The sequence below is a fragment of the Cervus elaphus genome, chromosome 19, assembly GCF_910594005.1.
Source record: "Cervus elaphus chromosome 19, mCerEla1.1, whole genome shotgun sequence".
NCBI classification, from domain to species: Eukaryota; Metazoa; Chordata; class Mammalia; order Artiodactyla; family Cervidae; genus Cervus; species Cervus elaphus.
In genome coordinates, this window is record NC_057833.1 from 86847556 (window position 1) to 86870607 (window position 23052).

The following is a 23052-nucleotide window of genomic DNA, read 5'->3' on the forward strand; positions in this document are numbered from 1 at the left end:
TTTGTTCATTTACAGAAACTTATTATGCAACTGTTATGTATTGCACATTCAACTTGATACTGTTATGTATATGGTGGTGAGTAAACCAGATGAAGTTCCTACCCACGTGGAGCTTACAGTATAGTTGGGAAGAGAAATATGGAACAAATACAAATAAGCATGCTATTATAATACCTGCTATGCAGGAAGAGATGAGGGTTATGTGCAGGAGAACTCTCTGAAGAAGTGACATTTAAGCTGAGATCCAAAGCCTGTCTTCATTTCACCGGACTGCTTTCCTCTGTGCTTTGACTTCCCAGGAGAATTTACAGCCTATATTAGCAATTAGATCTATTTTCTAAATTTCTAAACTTCTTAACTGACTCTCAAATTCTCTCCTGGGTATAGAACTATCAGGTGGCTCCCCACAAGGAGGATACCAAAGATGAGTGGCATTTAGTGATGAGTTCTTGAAGATTCTTTGACTTACAAGTCTTTCAGACTTAGAATCCTTTATTACACTAATACGTTTGGTCTGCACTTCCCCATGAGAATTTGAACTCCTGGGGACACGGATCATACCTTACTAAACTTTTCCAGAACCTAGCTTAGTCCCTGGCACATAGTAGGTGCTCAATACAGTGCTGAATTATCTTGTTAAATTTGAGTCAGATTTGTTCAGCAGCATTCTGCTTCAGTAGCCATTCTCCAGTATGAAAGACAATTAGCAAACAGCTCAGGCAAATGTATTAATAACAAATGCTCAACAATCCATATAGAGCAACAATAGTTGCATGAATTGAGCCCTTAAAATGTTTCAGGCTCTGGTCTAAGCATATTCATTTCTAACCTGTTGACTCTTCACAACTTTAATGTAAGTACTGTTGTCATGTTTACAAATGACCAAATTCAAAAGTAGACGTATAGAAAAATGACTTGCTAAAGTCACACTGCTATTATAGTATATGGCAGATCCAGGATCTGAAACCAACATTCAGGCTCCATTAACCACTTCATTAACCAGTTGACCATACCACTTCTCACGACGGGCATCTACTCTACCATGAGATTGGTGTATGTGCTTATTCCAACTTGCAGTTATTTCATCTGTCTGTTTATTAGTTATCTATTGATGCATAACAAATTACCCCTATTCATAGCAGCTTAAAGCAAACATTTATCTCAAAGTTTCCGTGGGTCAGGACTAAAGGAATAGCTTAACTGGAAGGTCTAGACAGACTCTTTCATGAGATGAAGGTGCAGTCAACGCATTGGCCAGGACTGCAGTCATCTCAAGGTTCAAGTGGACTAAAGGATCCATTTCCAAACTCACTTGTGTGGTTGTCGGCTGGCCTCAGTTTGTTCCTTGTTAAGTGGGCCTCTCCACAGGCTGCCTGAGTGTCCACATACATGACGGCTTCCCACAGAGGAAGTGATGAAGAGAATGAGTGAGCACCTAAGACAGAAGTTGGTGTCTTTTTCATAGCCTGATCTTGGATGTGACATAGCATCACTTCTGCTGTATGCTACTGATCGCACAAACCAAACTTGCTGAAATGTGCATGAGCATAATACAAGGATGTGAACATTAGGAGTAAGGGTCTTTGGGAGACCTCTTGGAGGAAATCTACCTCAGTCATTTTTGTGACTGACTTCTCCTTTAGAACGTAAACTTCATGAGTAAGGAAAAGCCATCGGTGCTTCTCATTGCTATATCCCCTCACATGGTGACCTGCCATATAACAGACTGTCAATAAATCCTAAATAAATGTAATGATGATGGTGATATTGTTATCAAATTAAGTTGTATGGACCACACTCAGCCCTAGCCTGGCCTGCGCTCTCTGCCTCAGCCAGAAAGGGTTCTTTTTCCCTTTGAGCCTGAATGAACAGGAAAACCAAATCTGAGATAGACTTAGCACAAGCTTTATTCAGTGGTCAAAGAATAGAGAAGTGGGACCTAAGTTCACAGATGAACTTCTTGCCTACCTGGTAAGAGACATTTAATTTTAACGAATAAAGACAAAAGGAAGAGGGGTGAGGCTACTGATGGGGAGGCCTATGAATTAGTCTGCCAGGGAAAGGGCAGGGCTTTTTCCAAGGGAGTAGGGTGCCACCCCGTTTTTATCATTTTTGGTCCTTAATGTCCAGTCATGGCAGCTGATAGGTGTGTCATTTAATATGTGTCATTTAAATGACACATAATATGTGTTATTTAACTATATGTAGTTAAATCAATGCATAATGAGACTCAGGGTCTGTTGTAGGTCAGATTCGTCACCATCTTGGTCCCAGCTGGTTCCATCTGGCTTTTTTTTTAAGATTTTTTTTTTTTTTTATGTAGACCATTTTTAAAACCTTTATTGAATTTGTTACAATACTGCTTTTGGTTTTTTAGTCACAAGGCATGTGGGATCTTAGGTCCACAGCCAGGGATTGAACTGGGACCCCCAGCATTGGAAAGCAAAGATTTAATCACTGGACACCAAGGAAGTCCCCATCTGGTTTTTTCGTTTATAGATTCCTTTCTTATTTCTGAACCTTTTAACTTGAAGATTTAGGTTAACTCCTGCTAAAGGCAAGGGCTGGAGGGTTGAGCAAAGACATAGAGCAGCTCTAGCAACAATATGAATACCAAAGTATGAGCTTCCTATAATCCCATCTTCAGTTCAGTTCAGTCGCTCAGTCGTGTCCGACTCTTTGCGACCCCATGAATCGCAGCACGCCAGGCCTCCCTGTCCATCACAAACTCCCGGAGTTTACTCAAACACGTGTCCGTCGAGTCGATGATGCCATCCAGCCATCTCATCCTCTGTTGTCCCCTTCTCCCGCCCCCAATCCCTCCCAGCATCAGGGTCTTTTCCAATGAGTCAACTCTTCAGTTCATTTCAGTTCAGTTCAGTTCAGTCGCTCAGTCGTGTCCGACTCTTTGCGACCCCATGAATCGCAGCACGCCAGGCCTCCCTGTCCATCACAAACTCCTGGAGTTTACTCAAACACGTGTCCGTCGAGTCGATGATGCCATCCAGCCATCTCATCCTCTGTTGTCCCCTTCTCCCGCCCCCAATCCCTCCCAGCATCAGGGTCTTTTCCAATGAGTCAACTCTTCAGTTCATTTCAGTTCAGTTCAGTTCAGTCGCTCAGTCGTGTCCGACTCTTTGCGACCCCATGAATCGCAGCACGCCAGGCCTCCCTGTCCATCACAAACTCCCCGAGTTTACTCAAACACATGTCCATCAAGTCAATGATGCCATCCAGCCATCTCATCCTCTGTCATCCCCTTCTCCTCCTGGCCCCAATCCCTCCCAGCATCAGGGTCTTTTCCAAAGGGTCAACTCTTCGCATGAGGTGGCCAAAGTACTGGAGTTTCAGCTTCAGCATCAGTCCTTCCAGTGAACACCCAGGACTGATCTCCTTTAGGATGGACTGGTTGGATCTCCTTGCAGTCCAAGTCAACTCTTACTCTCAGATTCCCAGTTGGCACTTATGGTACCATGTATATAATTTTTTTTTTTTTTTGTATATAATTTTTAAAAGCAGAACTATATCATGGCCATGAGTATTAACGCATGTATACTTGCTATTATATACACTGTAAACAGTGACTGAAGTCATGAAATTAAAAGATGCTTGCCCCTTGGAAGGCAAGCTATGCCAAGCTCAGACTGCATATTAAAAAGCAAAGACACCACTTTGCTGGCAAACGTCCCTAGAGTCAGAGCTATGGTTTTTCCAGTAGTCATGTACAATGTGAGAGTTGGACCATAAAGAAGGCTGAGTGCCGAAGAATTGGTGCTTTCAAATGGTGGTGCTGGAGGAGACTCTTGAGAGTTCTTTGGACTGCAAGGAGATCAAACCAGTCAATCCTAAAGGAAATCAACACTGAATATAGATTGGAAGGTCTGATGCTGAAGCTTCAGTACTTTGGTCACCTGATATGAAGAGCCAATTTCTTGGAAAAGACCCTGATGCTGGGAAAGACTGAAGGCAAAGGGAGAAGCGGGCAGGAGAGGATGAGATGGTTAGATAACATCACTGTTTCAATGGAAATGAATTTGACCAAATTCTGGGAGATAGAAATAAAATAGGACAGTTATACAGTTAGTTTTAGAAGTTCCAATAGGGGACTACAGATAGAGAAGGAAACCTAGTAAACTTTGGGAGGTCACTGTAAGTTAATGATCACTCAAGAAAGCTACTGGAACATTGTTCAACAAAGCAGGCTTGTTGGTTGTTGTTTAGTCATGAAGTTGTGTCTGACTCTTTGCCACTCCATGGACTGCAGCAGGCAGTCCTTCCTGCTTCCCTGTCCTTCACTATCTCCCTGAGTTTGCTCAAACTCATGTCCATTGAGTTGGTGATGACATCCAACCATCTCATCCTCTGTCATCCCCTTCTCTGGCCCTCAATTCTTCTTAGCATCAGTGTCTTCTCCAATGAGTCAGTTCTTTGCATGAGACGGCCAAAATACTGGAGCTTCAGCTTTAGCATCACTCCCTCCAATGAATATGCAGGATTGATTTCCTTTAAGATTGACTGGTTTAATCTCCTTGCAGTCCAAGGAACTCTCAAGAGTCTTCTCCAGCACCACAATTTGAAGCATCAATTCTTCAGTGCTCAGCCTTGTTCATGGTCCAAATCTCATATCCATACATGACTACTGGAAAAACTATACCTTTGACTATATGGACATTTGTAAGCAAAGTGACGCCTCTGCTTTTTGATACAGTGTCTAAGGTTTATCATAGCTTTCCTTCCAAGGAGCAAGCTTTTTTAAATTTCATGGCTGCAGTCACTTTCTGCAGTGATTTTGGAACACAAGTAAATAAAATGGGCTACTGTTTCCACTTTTCCCCCATATATTTGCCATGAAGTGACTGACTGGATGCCATGATCTTAGTTTTATGAATGTTGAGTTTCAATCCAGCTTTTTCAATCTCCTCTTTCATGCTTATCAAGAGGCTCTTTAGTTCCTCTTTGCTTTCTGCCATTAGAGTGGTATCATCAGCATATCTGAGGTTGTTATTTCTCCTGGCAATCTTGATTCCAGCTTGTGATTCATCCAGCCCTGCCTCTCACATGATATACTCTGCATGTAAGTTAAATAATCAGGGTGACAATATACAGCCTTGAAGTACTCCTTTCCTGCTTTTGAACCAGTCCATTGTTCCATGTCCAGTTCTAACCATTGCTTCTTGACCTGCATACAGCTTTCTCAGGAGGCAGGTAAGGTGGTCTGCTATTCCCATCTCTTCTAAGAATTTTCCACAGTTTGCTGTGATTCACACAGTCAAAGGCTTTATAGTAGTTAATGAAGCAGATGTTTTTCTGAAATTCCCTTTCTTTTACTATGATCCAATAGATGTTGGCAATTTGACTCACTTAACTAAAAACCACTTCAGTATTCTTGCCTTGAGAACTCCATAATAGTATGAAAAGGCAAAAAGATAGGACACTGAAAGATGAACTCCCCAGGTCAGTAGGTGCCCAATATGCTACGGGAGGTCAGTGGAGAGATAACTCCAGAAAGAATGAAGAGACAGAGCCAAAGAAAAACAACACCCAGTTGTGGATGGGACTGGTGATAGAAGCAACATCCAATGCTGTAAAGAGCAATATTGCATAGGAACCTAGAATGTTAGGTCCATGAATCAAGGCAAATAGGAAGTGGTCAAACAGGAGATGGCAAGAGTGAGCATCGACATTTTAGGAATCAGCGAACTAAAATGTACTAGAATGGGTGAATTTAACTCAGATGACTGCTATATCTACTACTGTGGGCAAGAATCCCTTAGAAGAAATGGAGTAGCAATCATAGTCAACAAAAGAGCCCAAAAAGCAGTACTTGGATGCAATCTCAAAAATGACAGAATGATCTCTGTTCGTTTCCAAGGCAAACCATTTAGTATCACAGTAATCCAAGTCTATGCCCCAACCAGTAATGCTGAAGAAGCTGAAGTTGAATGGTTCTATGAAGACCTACAAGACCTTCAAGAACTAACACCCAAAAAAGATGTCCTTTTCATTATATGGGACTGGAATGCAAAAGTAGGAAGTCAAGAAACACCTGGAGCAACAGGCAAATTTGGCCTTGGAGTACGGAATAAAGCAGGGCAAAGGCTAACAGAGTTTTGCTTTATTGACTGTGCCAAAGCCTTTGACTGTGTGGATCACAATAAACCGTGGAAAATTCTGAAAGAGATAGGAATACCAGACCACCTGACCTGCCTCTTGAGAAACCTGTATGCAGGTCAGGAAGCACCAGTTAGAACTGGACATGGAACAACATACTGGTTCCAAATCAGGAAAGGAGTCTGTCAAGGTTGTATATTGTCACCCTGCTTATTTAACTTATATGCAGAGTACATCATGAGAAACGCTAGACTGGATAAAGCACAAGCTGGAATCAAGATTGCCAGGAGAAATATCAATAGCCTGAGATATGCAGATGACATCACCCTTATGGCAGAAAGTGAAGAAAAACTAAAGAGCTTCTTGATGAAAGTGAAAGAGGAAAGTGAAAAAAATGGCTTAAAACTCAACATTCAGAAAACTAAGATCATGGCATCTGGTCCTATCACTTCATGGCAAATAGATGGGGAAACAGTGAAAACAGTGGCAGACTTTATTTTGGGGGCCTCCAAAATCACTGCAGATGGTGACTGCAGCCATGAAATGAAAAGACACTTGCTCCTTGGAAGAAAAGTTATGACTAACCTAGACAGCATATTAAAGAGCAGAGACATTACTTTGCTGACAGAGTTCCAGCTAGTCAAAGGTATGGGTTTTCCAGTAGTCACGTACGGATGTGAGAGTTGAACTATAAGGAAAGCTGAGTGCCGAAGAATTGATGCTTTTGAACTGTGGTGTTGGAGGAGACTCTTGAGAGTCCCTTGGAATGCAAGGAGATCCAACCAGTCCATCCTAAAGGAAATCAGTCCTGAATATTCATTGGAAGGACTGATGCTGAAGCTGAAACTCCAATACTTTGGCCACCTGATATGAAGAAGTGACTCATTTGAAAAGACCCTGAGGCTGGGAAAGATCGAAGGCAGGAGAAGGGGATGACAGAGGATGAGATGGTTTGATGGCATCACCAACTCAATGGACATGAGTATGAGTGAACTCTGGGAGTTAGTGATGGACAGGAAGGCCTGGCATGCTGCAGTCCATGGGGTTGCAAAGAGTCGGCATGACTGAGCGACTGAACTGAACTATAAAGCCATAAACAAAACCACAAGATATGTCCCAGGCCATTTGATGGAAGAAAAATGTCACCATCCTTCTAGTAATTTGATAATCCCAGTTTGACCTCATAGGATCAGACACTTCTGTGCCTAATAAGAAGGAGGAGCTAATGAAGGAGGAGCTCACAATGTGTGTTTTACATCTGCAACTATGTCTACTTGAAGAAGGTGGTCTTGTCCCCGCCCCGCTTTTTTTCATTATAAAATTGTAGCTCACTCAATCCTCGGGGCAGAACTGCCTGCCCGCTTGCATCTCTTATAAGCATCCTATATTAATAAATCTACTTCTTGCCTATCACTTTGCCTCTCGCTGAATTACTGCACTGAGACACAAAGAACTTGAGCCTTAGGAAGTTCAGGCACCAGGTGAGGGATTCTAAATAAAAGATCATGGGTTCGAGTCCCAAGTTGGGTTTTGGTGCTGTTTGAGTCCCAGTCACGTGGGTTAGGGTCCCAAACTGGGTTTTGGCTGGGTTTGAGTCCTGGCATCATGGGCTAGAGTCCCAAACTGGGCTTTGAATGGGCTCAAGTCCTGGCTTCATGGGTTCAGTTTCCAAACTACATTTTGGCTGGGATTGAGTCCCAACACATAGATTCAAGTCCCCATCTTAGATAATCAGATTTAAGAGGAGCCTGGCATGCTAAAGTCTCTGGGGTTGCAAAGAGTTGAACATGATTCAGCAACTGAACAACAACAAATATAATTTCTATATATAACTATTGAAGGTGGAATTCGAAGCAAATATAGCAAATTCATGAAAATGTTGGAAAAAAAAGAAAATGTTGGCCTTTGGGGAGGAGAAGAAAGTAAAGGTATTAGGGTTAAAAGTCAAATACCAATTTATCTTCAATATTTCCTTCTACTAGTGAAAAAGGAGGGGAGGGGGAAGGGCACAACCTCTAAAAAATGACATAGCCATCAGTTCAGTTCAGTTCAGTCGGTCAGTCATGTCTGACCCTTTGCGACTGCATGAATCGCAGCAAGCCAGGCCTCCCTGTCCATCACAAACTCCCGGAGTTTACTCAAACTCATGTCCATCAAGTCAGTGATGCCATCCAGCCATCTCATCCTCTGTCGTCCCCTTCTCCTCCTGCCCCCAATCCCTCCCAGCAACAGGGTCTTTTCCAATGAGTCACCTCTTTGCATGAGGTGGCCGAAGTATTAGAATTTCAGCTTCAGCATCAGTCCTTCCAATGAAAACCCAGGACTGATCTCCTTTAGGATGGACTGGTTGGATCTCCTTGCAGTCCAAGGGACTCTCAAGAGTCTTCTCCAACACCACAGTTCAAAAGCATCCATTTTTCAGTGCTCAGCTTTCTTCACAGTCCAACTCTCACATCCATACATGACCACTGGAAAAACCATAGCCTTGACTGGATGGACCTTTGTTGGCAATGTAATGTCTCTGCTTTTTAATGTGCTATCTAGGTTGGTCATAACATTCCTTCCAAGGAGAAAGTGTCTTTTAATTTCATGGCTGCAATCACCATCTGCAGTGATCTTGGAGCCCAAAAACATAAAGTCTGACACTGCTTCCACTGTTTCCCCATCTATTTCCCATAAAGTGATAGGACCAGATGCCATGATCTTAGTTTTCTGAATGTTGAACTTTAAGCCAACTTTTTTACTCTCCTCTTTCACTTTCATCAAGAGGCTTTCTAGTTCCTCTTCACTTTCTGCCATAAGGGTGGTGTCATCTGCATATCTGAGGTTATTGATATTTCTCCCAGCAAACTTGATTCCAGCTTGTGCTTCTTCCAGCCCAGCATTTCTCATGATATAGCCATAGGACATGATAAAAACTGGCTAGGGCCAACTAGCCCCAAGATGGTGGAAGATTCGACTTCCAATAGACCTTAAGCCTCACTATACACTGATTCTATTCATTAGCTAAATGACACGCTCAACAGCACCATGAGTTCCAAGATAATCATAAAATACCAAAAAGTAGGCAGTGCCCAATTCCTGGAAATCTTCACTCCTTCCCTGAAATAGTTGAAATAATCCTCCCACTCATTAGCCTATGAAATTACCCAGATAAAAACTAATCACACCATATTTCAGAGATTGTAATCTTCTGAGATTGCCCACACTCTATCTGTGGAGTGTTTCTGTCCAGATAAATTCACTTCTTATCTATCACTTTGCCTCTCACTTAATTCTTTCTGCATCAAAAACCTGAGCTTCATTACATCCTGAGATCCAGTGTGTGATCTAAATTAAAAAGCCATGGGTTCAAGATCCAACCTGAGTTGCACAGATTCATTGGGATGTTTTATTGAGCCAATAAGAATGGGCAATGCTGGTGGTGGGAATATGAGCATTTTTCTCTGTACTTTCCCGTATTTTTAAAATTTCTCAAAGTAAACTAGATGCAGATTTTTGTCTTAAAAAATTGAAACACAAGCCTTGGAATGCTCCTTAGACACTTTAAAGGTGCCTTCCTTTGGTTCTTTGGTCTAAGGAAGGGTGAATCTACAAACCCCACTCTCCAGATGACTCAGACCAAAATCTATTTTCTCCTAAAACTGTCCAATTTTTCTGGTTTGAAGTTTCTCAATCCATCTTGGTTTGATCCTTCTCCACTTTCCGTGTTTTGTGTAGGTAGAGCCAGAGGCTCTTTGCGCTGAAGGAGAGAGGCCCAAGCAGCAGCAGCCTGGCTGGCAGCAGGAGACCCGTTACTGGCACTGGTGCTGATGCACAATCCTCTGAGTCCAGAATCCTGGGCTCTGGGCTCATTTGAAAGTCTCTGGTGCAGCTTCCATGAACACATAGCCGATAGTCATGCTGGACCGATACTGGAAGGGCACATGCAAAGTTTTAAACCTGTAGGTATCAGGTGATGTAACCTTTCCCTTTAATTTTGATGTCCATTCATGCTGTTTAAGAAGTAATTTCAGAAAATCCATTAGTTCATTAACAATTCCCTTGTCCTTTTCCAAAGGAGGCCCAATGAAAACATGGACTATTATGAATGAAAGCGGTTTTAGGTGCTCTCTTAAAATAAATCACTGATGTCTATGGGTGGGCTGGTGAGAGGAAGTTTGAGAGGTTAGAGCAAGCAACATCCAGGCACTTCTCGGGAAACAAGAAAACAATCTCAGAGTGGAAATAAAGTCAAAAGCAGGATCACCAGGTGAGTATGTTTCATACTCAGGTCAATACCTTTCACGGTGTTTTGTTCACATTTTCTTTTCGTAACAATCCTCTTTGCTAACAAGTGACCATGCCTACCTCCAGTGTGCTGGGCCCAGGGAATAAGTAGGTAGAAAATACAGCCTAAACTGGCATGTTCCTTAATTCCAGATATCCCAGAAACTATACCCAAAAAGGAAACATTGGCGCAGAATAAGCCAGTGGCAAAATCAGACTGCCTCACCTATTCAGGGGACAGACTTGAATGCACTTCATGAGTGGGCTGAACCCCTCTGCACTCTGGGGCCCTTAGGCAGAGGGGCTCCCCAGACCCCTAAGACAGGATCTATATTCAAGCACAATACTTTTCTAACAGCAGACTCTGATAATATGACCTTTGAAAATTCTACAGGCTGGCTTCATGTGCTGGCCCTGCAACTTCTGTAGGCCTTTGAGTCTACGTAAAATGGGAATAACTACTGGACTGTTGTGAGAACTACAGGCAATAATATACAAGGCACAAAGCAAGCATTCAATAAATTATACCTTATTCGTCTTGTAAAAGATATTCTGATTCCCAAAGTTTTACAAGAAAATATGATCCTTCATTAAACAATATTTTTGAGCTACTGCCCAACCAGGGTTTCCTGGCCCTAACCCAACAATTCACAAGTGTTTCTCAGAAGATCTAAGGACAAGAAAAAGGAATTAGGGATGCATCTTCATCTATTTCTGGAAATTTCCACTCTGGGGCCTTTTGCCTTCTCCCCTATCTCCCTGGTTCATTCTTTCAATCATCATTTATTGAAAAGTCTCTATTCAAGACACCGGTGCAGAAGAAGATGCAAATATGAAAAGTCTTTGTCTCCAGGGAGCTTTCAATACAGGGTAGCAAACAAGAAATCAGTGCTAAGCAGAATCCCTGTAACATAATTTCCTTGGGAATTCAGTCCATTACTTCGCAGACTAGTTAACTGAATCAACAGATTGTTCTTGATTGTTTCTCAACTGCTGTTCTCTCACATACTTGCTCAGCATCCTCACTACCAATCCCATAGGTGAAACAATCCTTCTTTACATTAACATCAAGCTGAGGGAAGAAACTGGGACCTGCATGTCCCTTTGCCCTCAAATCTTCAGAGCCCCCAGAGAACCCTTTCACATGTTTATTTTGCTGCTGAATCCATTTTCCCCAGGGACCACTCACTGCTCTTTTCAGATGGCTCACTCAACCATCCTCTCCTCTGCAGTGATTGCTGTCTCTTCCTTAACGAAAATCAAGGCCACCTGAAACATTACTCAGGTCTACTCTCCATTCAGTCAACAACACTTATCAGAGCATAGTAGGAGCCTGCACTGGGCAGACCTGGGAGCTGCTACAGTGAGAACCAAGCGGCCATGGTCCTTGACCTCACAGACCTCAGCCTACCATTAAGCTGCCAGGGAGCCGCGCTCAGTCGCTTCAGTCGTGTTCAACTCTTTGCGACCCTGTTGGGGTCCTTTAATGGACCGGAACCTTGTCCTTGAAAAAGAAATGCAGCTTAGCAACTGTTGAATCTCACTGTTCAGTGTGTTAAAGAGGATGACTACACTTCCAAGACAGACCTGAAAAGAAGGCAAACATTCCACATTTCTGATATTCTTAAGAACAAATAATCCATTCGGGAAATGGTGTCTTTTTTTTTTTTTTTATGCCGTTTTCGCCCTGCTTTAAGAATCCTATATATTGGGAACAGAAATAAAGTCACACCAACAATAGTTATAGGCTTAAAGAATACATTACACCAGAATCTAGTAAAGTTTGCTCTGGACAAGGAAGACAAAAGTGTTCCTGTGTATTTTCTCTTATTTAATTTTTTATTTGCAGTTATAGTGTGTAATGTGTTTGTCCAATCATGTCTTGTGTTTGTGGACTATAAGGAATGTCTGCAATCTGTTTAATAGAGAATGAATGTAAAAACTGTTTGAACTGCTTAGAAATATAGGCAGAGTCATTGTCTGTTTTTATAGAATTAGGTGTTCTCATTATCGTGAAGTAAGTTGATAGGTGGGTTATAACATGTTGTGTAGTCTTACCTTAGAGAGGTGTTGCCCCTAGAAAAGAAGAATTTGTGTTGATCGAGACATGTAAGAAGGAAGAGGAAGAAAGTTCAGGACAATGAGTTACATCAATTTGCCATAAAATTTTCTTTCATTTGTCATAAGCCTTTTTAAAATTCCAGCACTAAATATCTTTAGAAGTTAAAAGGCCAAAACAAAGTATGATAGCACAATAAACAAATGCAATGTTTATTTCAAATAAACACATCATACTTTGTGGTTTTCATTGTGATCCACCCAAGCACCTCAACTGCATTTTCTAATATATTTGCAGTCTGAATGTATCTGCTGACCAAAGTTAATTCTGTTAAATATTGTTCTCCCAGAATTTTTCTCTTGTTTCCAATTTGGTTTAATTTGGAGAAAGAACATTTGCTGTAGCTAGAACGACAATGAAAAACTAGTCTAGTAAAGCTTATGTAAATACCACTTTATTCTATAATAAATGTTTCAACAAAAAAATATTTTTGTATTCATCATTTTATTTGCCATTTCTTATATCTTTCTATTAAAAGCATATATTTTACTTTTCTATAGCAACCATGAAATGTCTTGTATGTTAGCATTTTATAGACCATTGAACATATTTCTCAAATCATATTATATTATATATATATCCATTCCTATATAAATATATATTTATATTCATTAACAGCTCAAAATCTCTTCAGCTCTTCTGCAAGAAAAACCCCTTTTAAGAGTAAGCCAATGTTCAGCAATTTTAATGCTTCAAAATCCTACTTCATTTGGAAATGACCCAGCCATTCAACAAACTTCTACTACTTAGTTCAGCACAACTCCAGAAACCTAAGTCACTCTAATCCCAAGAGACCACTTCAGATTATAGATAATATATCATTTTACCAAAAATAAAATTATTTTTAATAGAGCTTATCTAAAAGTTTTCATCTCATCTATATATTTGTGTATATATATATATATATATATAAAGAGTTACCTTTTTGTTGACAAACTTAGTTTACCTTAAACCAAGGCATAATAAAAGTATTATATAATGTTGATGACTCAAGACATGTCCCAACTAGATTAACAAATAATTATATTTAAATCACATTCACATTTAAATAAACATTATACCCAACATTGAACACCCTTCAGTTCATGTAAAGCTGAATCCAAATAGAGCTCATTAACTCTACACTATGCAAAAACAAAGACATACATTGAGACATAGATAATTTTAGATACATAGGCATAGTTCTCCGCTTGAAATTTAAAATATCCTTTTGTTTTATTTATTTATTTTGAGCTCCACCAATTTGTTAATGGCTGGAGTCCTAGATAGAGTGGGCTGTGTATCCCAAGGACATGATAAGAGTTAACTTAAGGTTTTTTCTTAGGCCTATTTTTGTTTCCCAGGCAGAACTGGAGCTCCAAAAAAAAAATATATATATATATATATATATATTTTAACAAGTTAACCTTTTCCTAACTGCACGTGCAAGAAGAACCGGTTTTGCAATTTCAAAAAAGATTTTATTTTCATCAGTTTTCTCCAGAGTCTAAAGAATATCATAGCCATTCAGTGTCAAAAATATAATTTCTCCTTTTTGTAGCTATGGTAAATTATTAATGATATATGCATGAGGGAATTGCTGTCACATAGGAAGTAAAGCCTTGGCTACAACATTTTGACAAACACTAGGACTGTTATGGAGACGGCAATGGCACCCTATTTCAGTACTCTTGCCTGGAGAATCCCAGGGACGGGGGAGCCTGGCAGGCTGACATCCATGGGGTCGCATGGAGTAGGACACGACCGAAGTGGCTTAGCAGCAGCAGTAGCAGGACTTTTAAGCATACCTTGAGGTAACATAGTCTACTGAAATCTTTTATGAGGCCCGATATGATTAGGATAAGGGAGAGAGAAAGTGAATCTCTCCCGGTCTAAAGGGTGTAAAGGTATATTTAAAAGGCAATCTTGTGAATCAGTAATAATAATGTGCCAATTTTGAGGAATAGTAATAGGTGATGGGATCTCTGGTTGCAATGCACTCATAGGTTTCATAAAAGAATTAACTTTTCTAAACTCTGTTAAGAGACACCATTTGTTATGTTTCCTTTTTATAACAAAAATAGGAGAGTTCCAAAAAGAGCAAGATTCCTCAATATGTTTCAATTTTAATTGTGTGTTTACAGTTCTTTAGTAGCTTGTAATTTTTCTTTTGTAAGGGGCCATTGCTTTGTCCAAATAGGCTCATAATTTTTCTCAGTTATTTTAATAATTGTTTTGTTTGTTAAATGAGCAGTGGCCCCTAGGAAAAATGTGGAATGTATATCTGAGTTTGCCATTGCATAAGTAAGTCCCTTCCTATTAGATTAAAGGGTACATTTATCACATAAGGTTTTAATGTTGCAGGTTGGCCTTCTGGTCCCTCACATGAGTATATTTGAATACTTTGATAAACTTCTTGTACTTTAGTTTGAGAAATTCCTGCAATTTGGCAAGAGACCTTTTGTACAGGCCAGGATTTGGGCCATAAATGTTTGGAAATAATAGTAATATCAGATCCAGTGTCAAGGAGACCAGAAAATCTTTTACCATTAATTTTGATATTTATATTTGGTCGGGCATACTCAGATACTAATGATGTCCACAAAGATTGTTTTTGATCTGTACTGCCAAACCCACCTGTCCGTACATTATTAGAGGAATTAATAGAAATGTAAGGTAAGAGAAGTAATTGAGCAATTTTGCCCCCATTATTGAATTGCCATAGAATCTGAGATGACATCAGAATTTGAATCTCTCCTTTATAATCTGAATCAATTATTCCAGGGTGAATAGTAATTCCTTTAGAAGTCAGACTAGATCAGCCAAACAAAAGACCAAAAGTTTGTGGGGGCAGGGGTCCAAAAAGTCCAGTAGGCACTCTAGTAGGGACTGCTTGAGGGTAAAGGAAAAAATCATTTAGGGCTGGTATATTGACGGCAGCACTGCCGGATGTTGAGGGTTTGAGGGAAAAGATAGAATTTGCCCCTGTTTTTTGTTGTAGGGGACCTAGGGGGTCCCCTGTTTGGAGATTCCTGGAATAGGTTTTCCATCAATATCAAATTTAAATTTACAACCTTTGGCCCAGTGCATTCCTCTACGGCAGCGAGGGCAAATTTTTGGTATTTTATTAGCTTTCTTAGGGCAGTCCCTTTTTAAATGATTTTCATCTCCACAATTAAAGCATCCTTCATTTCCCTTTCTAAAGGTAGCAGCCATTGCCTCAACCAGCATTTGCATCTTTTGAGTTTCTGATCCTAGATTGCGACAAGCTTTCAAATAATCAATAATAATCCTAGTCTCACAAATTGCAGCTATAGCTCTTTGACATTTCTGATTTGCATTCTCATAAGCAAGTAATTTCTCTAGCTCTTTTTTGGTTTCTTCTCCGATTATAGTACGGGAAATAGCAACTTCTAATCTAGTCTAAAAATTAGCATAACTTTTCATTAGGTTCCAACAAATGAGAGACTTTTGGAGTTGCGACTGTTGGCAGAGGAGAAGCATTTGGAGCAGCCAGGGCAGGGCTAGTAAGAAAATTTTGAGGTATTTTGTATTGTTTTAATTGGGCCTTTTGTAAAGTTTAATCATTTAACTTATATTTATGTAATAAGTGTTCTGTCTGTTGCTGAATATTGGAAGGGCTAGAATGTACCTTGAAATGGCAGAATTACAGCTTTAATAAGAGCCCATAGGGGCTAGAGATCAATTGGAATATTTTTTCCTTGTTTGGCTGCTCATTTAACATTTTCTTTGACCTGGAGCCAAATTTCTAAATCAAAACTGCATTTATCAGGAAACTAAGGATTATGTTCAACTACTGCTTGAAGGCAAGCCTCTATTCATTGCCGTGAAGCCAGAAGTCCCTGAAATTTAAACAAATGGTGAAGTAAAGTAGTAAAATAATGGGGCTGGCCAGCCGTTTAACCCATGCCTTAGTACTTACCAACCTCAATAGGTCCCTGAGTCACTCCGCCCGATATGTCACGTACACCAGTGTCCTTGTTCAGGCGCCATTTGTTGGGGTCCTTTAATGGACCAGAACCTTGTGGTACTGAGTCGACAATAAGAAAGTGAAAGAGAGAAAGAGGCTGATATCCCTTGGTTTACGCAGAGGACCAATAAAGTCCTTGACACAGGACTTGCATCGCTCACGAAGGCACCAGGCGCCCTCTCGAGGGGGTCTTAGAAGCCCGGGCAGAAAAGTGAGCACGACGGGTCTCCACGCTCCAGAGTCAGCCAGAAAAAGAGAGAGAGAGTGAAAGAGAGAGAGAGAAACAAAAAAGACCCGGGGACCTAAGCTCTGATGAAGCAAAGGTGCTTTAATGATTTTCCTATGAGTATATATAGGCTGTGGTACAACAAACTTCTTTCGGGAATGATAAAGATCGGAAAACCAAACGTACAGCAACCGTTACCAAGGGAACAAGGGGTAATGTTAGTCACAATGTCATGACACAATCCATATCTCAAGAAAGGGGAACGAGACGAAGCAGTTTTGTCCTAAAGAGAATGTTTACTAAAGGAGACCCAAGCCTGCCTCACACAATGACCTCAGTCCCTGGGAGCAGCGTGCTGTTCCGCTTGAAGAGGGACAAAGGACTCATGAGAGACAGCATGTAGGAATCCTCCCGTCAAACATTCCCTGACACGATCCCATGAACTGCAGCCCGCCAGGCTCCTCTGTCCGTGGGATTCTCCAGGAAAGAATACTGGCGTGGGTTGTGGCGCTTCCTCCAGGGGATCTGCCCAACCCAGGTCTCTCTCATTGCTGGCAGATTCTTGACCGCTGAACCCCCGGGGAAACCCTATTATCCTGTACATTCAACAAAGATTACACGAATACTTGCACAACTTGAACAGAACTGAGGAGAATTCCAGGTGTTGCAAGTCTTAGGATAGTTTTTCTTAAGAAATGACATTTGAAGAACAATCTCAATCGCAATGGAGGTTAACTAAGGGAAGAGGCAGGGAGGAGCGCCCAGGCAAAGAGAAGAGCATCTGCAGAGGCCCTGGGGTGAAGGACTTCACAGCATTTGAGGATCTATCTAAACGAAGCCAGAGGAGACCGGGGCAACATCATACATGGGCCTCATGCCCATCCTAACGAGTTTTGATCTTTCTAGGAGTAATCAGCAGCTTTACAGAGTTTCAAGGAGACAATGCCATGATCGGATTTACCTGCCCCGTGCTTCAGAGCAGGCAAGGTCTGGGTTTGCCCAACCGGTTCGCTCCAGCGTCCAGCCAGCGCCCGCTGTCAGCGGGTTCTTACCGAGGCGTCTCAGGAACGGATGAGAGCGCAAAGCCGGCCGCGCGGACAGCGGCGGGGGTTGGGTCGCCGCGCCGGGGAAGGGCGGGCACCTCGGGGACCTGAAGCGCGACAGAGTCGGCGCGCTCGGAGCTCTCGCTTCCGCGGAGGCTGCGTCTGGTTCTCGGCGAAGGGCCTAAGAGGTCCAGTCGGCGGAACCCACCGGTCTCTGGGTCCAGAGCCCCCAGAGCCCCACGGCGCCCAGGTGAGCCTCGCGGCCCAGGTGGGGCGGCCCGGCCGGCCCGGAAGCCCCTGCGCGCAGCGCCGGGCGCCCCCGCCGCCGTGCGGGCGGCCGCCATCTCCCGGCTGCGGCGACGCCGGGGGCGGGCGTGCTGGGCAGTGGGCGGTGTCCTGGCGGCGGTGCGACCCCGCGGCGAGGCCTAGGCCCGCGCGGGAGGTGGGGAGGGCGCTCCGGGCGTCTCGCAGAGACCCGGCCGCTGGCGGGCTGCGGTTTGCTCCTGCCCGGCCAGGCCCTGGAACCCGCAGCTCCGGCCTCTGCCCGACTATAAATTCATTATTTGTCGCAGTCGGAAAAGTGGAGCCGACGTCACAGAGAAGGAAGCGCAGGAGCCGAACCTTCGCTGCCGGGGAGCACCGGGTTAGCATTAAGGTGTCTTTCCTTCCAGTCCCCTTTTCCCTGCAAAAATGAGCCGGCTGTATTTTTGCAGAGCCTGGATCACAAAGTGCTGCAGCCTGGCTTCTTTGTCTTACCAACACATCCCACGCGTCTGCGCGCGCTGATGTTTGTCTCCATCCTTTTTATTGGCCGCGAGCGGGTGCTTTGGTGCCAGGTTTTCCGCGCCTGACCAGGGCTGGACGCTTGCTGAGTGACAGGACTGTGATTCACTCCACGGATTATCTGCACGATGGTGAACATACGGGTGGTTTTCACCAAAAACGATTCGTTGAGCACTGTTCCCTCTGGTTTTTTTTGTTGTTGTTGTTTGTTTGTTTGTTTTTGTGTGTGTGTGTGTGTGTGTGTAAAGAAGCTTGTGGTACCTACCCATTGCAAAATGCTCCTTGGAAAAGTTATTCGCGTTTTTTGTGCCTCACATTTGGGAACACCTGGCTCAGAGAGCTAACTGACAGACTTTGCTGGAGGTCCCAGTGCTGATCCTGCGGGCCCGTCAACACCTCTTAGTTAAGTTTGACGTGCCTTGTGCAATAGCTGATCTTACCTAGAGCTCTGCTGAAAAGAAACTGAATACCTTAGTAATTTTTAAAACCGACTTAGGTTTAGCTTGGATAAAGCATTACAGTCCCCAGTACGATTAAATCTAAGTTAAAGCAAAATTCAGGCTGGGATTAGATAAATAGTGGAAACGTTTTAAAGTCCTACTCTGAAACATGGATGGAGTTGCTAGGAGAGGGATTTTAAATGATTATGCTGACGGATGTGTCTCTAGAGACTCAAGAAACTTGCCGTGAAGACATGTAAACTTTCAAGTAAGTGACATTATCCTTATCAGTGAAAATAAATGGAATTTGTTTTTCCATCCTTTTTACTTACATTTTAAAAGCTGTATGCTGAAATGGAGGGAATTTGTCTTTGTAATGATCATTTTCCAGTTTGATCTCCTTGAGATCAAAACTGATATTTTAAATGCATGTATAAGTTTAAAATGACAATGGATGAATTCCTTTCTCTCAAGTTTTAAAGCATAGGCTTCCCTGGTCTTCCCACCCATTTGGCAGGATTCTTTCTCTGGGGGCCTTTTCTGGTTCTTTGTTGTTGTTTAGTCCCTGAGTCGTGTCTGACTCAATTTTGAGACTTAGCCCGCCAGGCTTCTCTGTCCAAGGATTTTCCAGGCAAGAATACTGGAGTGGGTTGCCATTTCCTTCTCCAGGTGATCTTCTGGATCCTTCTCCAGGTGATCCTTCCCCAGGTGATAGATCCTGGGGATTTATAGAACAGCACCACCCCCACCCCACCCCCTGCACCCCTGTCTCCTGCGTTTGCAGACAGATTCTTTACCTCTGAGCCACCTGGGTAGCCCTGTTCTGTTCTTTACGCTTCCCTTTCCAAGGACAGTCCCACGGCTGTGCTGTAATCATCTTTTGTCTCTACAGAGCCTCTCACTCTGAGCTTAGTGCCTGGCATATGAGTGACTGATGACAGCTACCTTGGCAGATGAATTTAGAATATGACCTGAATTTAGAATATGACAATAGCTTAGGCATTTGTGTGACAGGTGAATTTATTATTCAAATGAGTAAGGTAGAAACCTGGGACTTGTACAGCTGTGATCATCTCTTGGTCATAAGGGAAATCATATTCCAAGAAACGCTACTGGCAGGACACCCGGGTTGTTTTTTTTTTTGAATAATTTTGTTGAGATATAATTCATGTACCATACAATTCACCCATATAAAGGATACAATTCAGTGGGGTTTTTGTGTGTGTATAGCAGTATTAATTTTTAAAAGTTGTGATCAATATATATGACATAAAAATTGCCATTTAAAAATGTCCAGTTCAGTGACTTAAGTGAACATCAAGTTCATTTATGATGTACAGCCATCACCACTATTTCCAAAAGATTTTCAACACCTTCAACTGATACTCCCTAAGTAAATGTTGAATGTATGAATGAATGTTGATAGTAGAAGAATATTTTATGTGACCTTGATTTCTAACCTCTCGTCTAATTTGTTGTGTTGTCTTTTATGCTTTATATGAAATATAATTAAGAGGATACTAAGCCTTATCTTAGTGTGGTAATATTTGAAATTCCTTAAAGTGAAAAACTGGGCAGTTCTTTCAAGTTTGTTGAATTACTGAACTTTCTAGAGTCTCTAAAAGTTGTAGAGCAAAATCTAAGTGATATCCCAAACTCTACTCTGATTTATGAAAGATACGTACCCTAGGTTATATTATGCTATTTAGCTTACTTTATTGCTCTGTGTTCTTTTTGCTTTGATAGTTACAGGATACCCTCCACTTTCATAGGAGATATCCTAAGAGGTATTTTTAAGACTAGAAAAATCCACAAATATATAAGATGCTAATTACAAAAAGGGATTTATTTTAGGTACAATGTATTTTGAATCTTTAGTTTTTATTCTAAAATGTTTAGCTTTTCTTTGCCTGTTGGATTGCTTTTATGGGTGATAAGGTCTTCTTTAATATCTTTCAAAAAGCAATTTGTCACGTTTGGTTATTTCCAGACAAAAAAAGATTGGCAATCTCCCATTTTTACAAGGAGAGAGCACCCTTGGACATCTATATGGAAAAGACTAGACTAGAGTAGGTCTTGGAAGCAAAACAATAGTTGAATTTATTATTCAATAGGTTTGACAGGGGTACAGTTGTTAATCCTAAATCTTCAAATGTGGATGGTTTCCTATTCATGTGAGTATTACATTTGCTTCTGATTTTTAGCGTTATAGCCCAGATACTGTTTAGTTAATTACACAGGTGTTCTGGACCCTGGATTTGGCTTGGACTCTTCTGGTGACCTGAGCAAACCATATAACTTTTGTGAATTCATTATTGGCACTAGTAAATTAATTGGGTTTGAGTAAGTGGGCAAATTAAGTTTGGTCTTAGAAAGCAAACTAGCACATCCCTGGCTGCTTCCTGCAAGCTTAACTTTTTTTTGAAGTTATCTTTAAAAAAATTTTTTAATTATGTATTGTACCATAATACAGCTTTCTAAATTTTAATATGAAGATTGAATTTTAAATTTGTTACTACCATGTAACATGGCTGCCTCCAGAGGATGCATTTTGTTTATCCTGGGGTTTTCTGTATTCTCTGACCTACTGCCTCATACCCTTGGGGCTTCTGCTCAATTTGAGAAGCAAGGGACCCAGAGGACCTCTACATCTCTTGCAACTCTGACATGGTATGATACTTGAAATAAACTAGAGTTTATTCTCTTAGTTTTAGGAAATTATAAATCCATAACAGGGAAAAATATGACTGGGTGACTTGCATGATTTAATTTCTTTTCCTGACAATTAGAGATTCCAGTTCTATTGTATGTAAAAGCTGTTTCATCAGAAACTGCATGCATTTTAAGAAATGGATTGCAAAGTTAGAAAAACTCTTTGCACATGTCATCTTTGTTGCTCTCAATCTTTCCTTGCTGCACTTCTGCTTTTTTCTTTCCTGCCTCCTAATTGGATTAAAGACTGTTTTGCCAACCATGGCATCTGGAGATGACAGTCCTATCTTTGAAGGTGACGAAAGGTAAATGTCTTGCATTGTGATAAAACTGGGTTATGAAGCTTTAAAGATGGGCTTTAATCATTCAGGAGAGTATCCAGGCTACTTTTTTGGAGAACACATTTTGTAATACTGCAGAATGCATAGCTTTGCTTCTCTGTGATTTCCAGCAAGGGTGGTGAACACCTGGCATGGAGGTGGCCACCACTAATGTGGCATCTTTTCCCATAAAACCTGGATGTGAGGTCTGCAAATCCCTCAGCACAAAATTCTTGGCAATCACTTCCAAAATGATATGAAACCTATTTACTGTTTCTGGTTTAGAGCCTACAAAGGAGATTAGAGTGAATGAAGAGGAGGATGTGGTTAAGAGAATAGACTCTGGGACCAGACTCCTAAAATTACATCCCATCTGCCACTTACTGTCATTGTGACCTTAGACAAGCCTTTAGCCTCTCTGAGTCTCGGTTTCCTCATCTGTAAATGGTGGAATAATAGTACCCACCTCATGGTGAGGATTCTTTGAGTTAATGTGTGTAAAGCTCTTAGAACAGTGATTGGCACACAGTAAGTACTGAATAACTGTTAGTTATGAACATTACTGCTGTAATGTTACTTCTCTCAAAGCTAAAACTCTGTATCAGTATAAAAATATTACTTATATGTTATATATGCATTGTATATGATATATATTTTATATTAAGACATTAATATAAAATACATGTTTAAGTTGTACCAGAAATGTCACAAAACAGAATCCTTTGTATTTTTAATAAGATTTCCTGTAATAATGACAAGATTACTGTCTTCCATAACATTTTTATATCTATAATGGAACATTTCTTCCATGACTGTTTTTCTCAGTCTTAGTATTTTTAAATAAGAATCTTTTTTGTTAAAATGAATCCCTAGTTATTGGTTCAAGTATAAAAGGTTTTAAGAATAGAGTGATAGGATCTGAAAAAATAAAAACAAAATTAAATCCTGTGCTTTTTAAATGACAGGAGGGAGGAGTAGAAACTTCTTACTGACCTTTCTGTGGCCAAGCTTAGAATATTGTCCTGAATAAACTGATTGATTCTTAATCCTATTACTATT

General features: G+C 41.3%; 2 protein-coding genes across 23 annotated transcripts in view; one reads left to right on the top strand and one right to left on the bottom strand.

The window, feature by feature from the left end:
* The window catches only part of CEP70 (centrosomal protein 70), a 240464-nt gene that overhangs the window by 78807 nt on the left and 138605 nt on the right, over window positions 1-23052 (bottom strand). The window contains exon 1 of one of the 12 annotated variants that reach the window (XM_043874155.1): window positions 17748-17894. The exons of 10 other annotated variants lie outside the window; for them this stretch is intronic. The gene's annotated coding sequence lies outside the window, so the exon portion shown is untranslated. Of the gene's footprint in view, window positions 1-17656; window positions 17682-17747; window positions 17895-23052 lie in introns of those variants that run through there. One more of the 12 variants, XM_043874151.1, reaches the window with a different exon arrangement.
* Window positions 17893-23052, top strand: part of LOC122675417 (fas apoptotic inhibitory molecule 1-like) — a 96631-nt gene continuing 91471 nt past the window's right edge. For 6 of the 11 annotated variants that reach the window (XR_006335257.1, XR_006335255.1, XR_006335254.1 and 3 more), the window contains exon 1: window positions 18101-18381. The gene's annotated coding sequence lies outside the window, so the exon portion shown is untranslated. Of the gene's footprint in view, window positions 18019-18100; window positions 18382-21919; window positions 21979-23052 lie in introns of those variants that run through there. The other 5 variants (XM_043874164.1, XM_043874163.1, XM_043874165.1 and 2 more) reach the window with 2 other exon arrangements.